The 4,067-nt window shown below is 44.3% G+C and overlaps 1 pseudogene; it reads right to left on the reverse strand.

The window, feature by feature from the left end:
• Positions 1 to 1,746: 1,746 nt before the first annotated feature.
• On the reverse strand, positions 1,747 to 3,219 carry LOC102841046 (annotated as a pseudogene).
• Positions 3,220 to 4,067: the final 848 nt, after the last annotated feature.

Here is a 4,067-nt window from a genome sequence, read left to right on the forward strand (position 1 = left end):
ATATTCAGTATACTGTCCATGTCACAGGTTGTAAGTTCTCAAGTGCTGCTATGACAAGAACACATATTGATAGGTTTAACAATCATAAATTTATTGTTTTCATCACACATGAGTTCCATAGGGCTTTTAGAGGTTGTCTTAATTATCATGATACTGAAGAAGGAAGGCCAAGGTGCACTGAAGGAATTGGCAAAGAACAAGGCACCAGGAATTGATGGAATAAAAGTTGAAATCTTTCAAGAAAGTGAGGTGGCACAGGGGATACTCACTCATCTCTGCCAGGAAATTTGGAAGACAGCTATCTGGCCAACTGATTGGAAGAGATCCATATTTGTTCCCATTCCAAAGAGAGGCGACCCAACAGAACCATGTTGGAAGAAGTGCAGCCAGAGGCCAGGACGGCCAAACTTCATCTCTCATACTTCGGTCATATTATCAGGAGGGACCAGTTGCTGGAGAAGGATATCATGCTTGGTAAGGTGGAGGGTCAGAGAAAAAGAGGAAGACCTCCCAATGAGATGGATTAGCCTAGTGGCAGCATCAATGGATTCAAGCATGGCAACATAGTGAGGCTGGCCCAGTATCAGACATTGCTTCATTCTGCTGTGCATAAGGTTGCCAGGAGTTGGTAACCACTCGATGGCACCTAACAACAACAACTCAATTATTGAATGCTACTGTTACAGAACTACTGGAAGTGAATGACTTTAACAACCAGAAATTTATTCTCACATGCTTTTGAGAATTAAGTTAAAATTCAGCATTCTGGGTCTTGGGAGGAAGACATTCTTTTTGTTGGTTCTGGGGAGAGGTCCTTGTCTCCTTTTAACACCTGTAGGTCCAATATTCATTGGAAATTTCCATGCATTTTGGCATCAATCTTCTTCTGGATCTGGAAACTTCACAGAGCAGGTACTGCAGGTCCAAAAAACAGAACTTCCCTCCTGAATCTTCTACAACATGTCCGTGGTAGACGTTCCTAATGCTATGTGGTCACTGAGGAAATAACTACATCTTAACTGCTGAACAACAAAGTATCCTGGCAAAGAAAGGTTGAAATTAAACCTTAAATATCACAAGACTGGATTTTTGGAACTAGATCACCAGGCCTTTCTTATAGCCTTGAGTTTCTTAGCAATTGCCACATTAACTGTTTGTATACTGGTATAAGATGCTCCATTTAATTTTTAATAAAATTAAAATTTAATCAATAAAAAATATAATCAAATTGTCAGTCCTGTTCACTGATTACCAGCTCAACGAAACTATTTTTGCACATACAACCAACAAATCAGACTCTGAAACCCAGGGTTCCTTCTAATAATTGTTGTGATAAAAAATTAGATGTGTATTTGAAGATGTGCATTTCCATGTCAGTCCAGTTTGCTCTTCACCTTTGCATGCCCAAAAAAAGAGCTTCCTGTCATGAATATACTGAGCACTTGCTTTTGTTACATCTGTACATGCAGTCTCCAAGCAGTGAGTATTTAATCAGTTTAATACTCATGGTAATACTATGAGTTGGGTGCTTCCAATAACTCAGTTAAAGAGATGATGCAGCTAAAAAACCTGTTAAGAAACCTGTCCATGTCACAAGTTGGAAGATCTCTCATGCTGCTATAATAGAAAGAACACACATGGATAGGTTTAACAATTGTACATTTATTCAAACTCTAAGCAGGTGGAAATCCACAATCGCAGAGAGGTCAGAATTTACAACATAGTACAACATGCAGGCTAATCACATCAGATCTCAAAATGGAGGGCAATTGAATAATATCCTATATGGGGGTCATAGTGACTGTCAATAGAAATGGGCTCCCGACTTAAGTCCTGCAACGTCCTCTTCAGATAGTGCATATAAACCTGAAGATTTCCAGGGTGGAGAGTGCCTTGCAGGTCCATATAACACTCCCGAGGAGCAGGAACCTGGAGGAAGGTGTACTTGCAGAGTGGGAGGCTTTGTCTCAGCAAGCTCTCCAGGACAGCCCTGGAGACTGGGCTTCCACAGAAACTGAAACTGAAGAGCTGGGAGCAGCAGCACAGGGCAGGGAGGATGGCAGTGAGCTGGGCATCTGTGATGTGACACCCATTCAAGTCCAGGAAGCGGAGGGTGGCTGCTACTCTCTGGAGCAGAACTCTGAGGATGTCAGCATTGAAGTCAGTCAGGATGACACCACTCAAATGCAGAGACATTAGGTGACTGGTGCTGGGGCACAAGACCAGGAATATCAGGTCGGATTCTGAAAGGAAGCAATCAGTTACCCAGAGGGTCTTCAATGGGGTCTTTATGCGACTGAGCACCCGGTCCAGATGACCTTCCAGGAAGAGGACTGAGACCAGGATGAGTTCCTGTATGTGGTGCAAATGGACCAACTGAGAGGAGAATTGGGCTATTCCATTCTCCACCTCCTGCTCTGTGCTCTGGAAATTCCAGTCATGCACGGTGATTCCTGAAAGAAACAATCTTCTCAGATTGACCATCTGGCCCAGGTGAGGAGCAAGGTTGAGTAGGGAGGACAGTTTCCAGACATAGTTTACCTCCAACACTTGGACACAGTCTAGCCGCACAGTGCTCAGGATCTTCTCAATCAATGGAGAGAAGGTTGGCATGTCCACCCACTCCAGCCTCTTACAGACCAGGTGCAACAGGCCTTTCCTGTGTTCCAGCCTCTCAATGAGGAAGGTGAGGCTTTCATCGGGGCCAGCTTCCTGGAGACACAGGTCTGTGAGCACCTCCAAGGGTGCCAAGGGTTGGTTATCCACAAAACTTGAATGTCTGACGTTTTTCCTCTGTGTCCTGTGTTGCTCATCTGCTGGCTGCTGTGATGAACACACACTGGTTCCCGTTGGGTCTCCAGACCAAAGTTCCCAGAAGTTGGTGTGGGTGTTGTTGCGTAAATCCAACACTTGCAATTTTCTTTTCCTGTGATGTGTCATGTTGGCAAGCAGCACATCGAGCCCATCCAGTGCAGCATGTAAGATGTCCTGGTCAGACTGCCCAGCCTCCATCAGAACTCCCAGGGGAAGGCGGGGGAAGGGCCAGGATCCCACCATTGCTTTAATCATCTCTGTGTGCCTTCCAGTCACCGCTGCCATGAACAGGGGTGGGAAGAGTTGTGGTGGCAGCCATTGCAAAGCAGAGATGGCCAAGGCCTCATTCTTGAGCAGGTTCTGGTTTGCGATGTCCAAGAGTGTGGATGCGTTCCTGCTGCTCATGCTGGTGTATCTGCTCCAAATAGCAATTCTGGCCTGTGGTTTTCAGGGTCGGTGTACACAGTCCTCAGGGAGGCTGGAACGTCCCACGTCTGGGAGTCAGCTACCGAGTCGAAGTCTCCTCTCAACCCAGGTACCTGCAGTGCTGGGTGAAGCCTATATAGCCGGCTATCGGCTGACAGGCTGCAGGGCCAGTGAATTCTAGATGGGCAGGCAACAACTCACTGTGCTCACACAAGCTTCCAGAGCAAGAGGTCTGATGATGTCTGTCCTGAAACAGGATGGAGTGAGCAAAAGAAGCCGGCCAACTATGCCAGAATTCTCAAATATATACGACATAGGCCACACCCCAGAGGGAAATCCTTTTCAACTGATTGGCTGCTTCTAGCAGATCTCATCATGAAATCACTGGATTACATTTCATCTCATCATCGAAATGATTGTATAACAACTGACTCAGACAAGGGGACAGACTGGGAATCCATATTTTTGCAGAAAAATATCCTTAATTATATATTATCTTCTTATTATGTGTTGAATCATATCATCCCCCAAAATATGTTAAACTCCTAAGTCCTGTAACCCATTTTTTGATTGGGTTATTGGTCTCTTTCTTGTAGAGGTGTTGTAGTTTCCTATATATTTTAGAAATTAGTCCCTTGTCTGATGTATCATTACAAAAGATTTTTTCCCATTCTATGACTTCCCTTTTAAGCCATTTGTTGAAGTCTTTTGTTGCAGATAAGTTTTTCATTTTTAGTATGTCCGAAACATCTATTTTGTCAACTTTTGTTTGTGTAGTTCTCAAAATGGTTGGTAGTTTTGTATTCCCTGAATTAGAGCCCTCATAT

This window comes from Chrysochloris asiatica, unplaced genomic scaffold (assembly GCF_000296735.1).
Source record: "Chrysochloris asiatica unplaced genomic scaffold, ChrAsi1.0 scaffold00292, whole genome shotgun sequence".
Lineage (NCBI taxonomy): Eukaryota > Metazoa > Chordata > Mammalia > Afrosoricida > Chrysochloridae > Chrysochloris > Chrysochloris asiatica.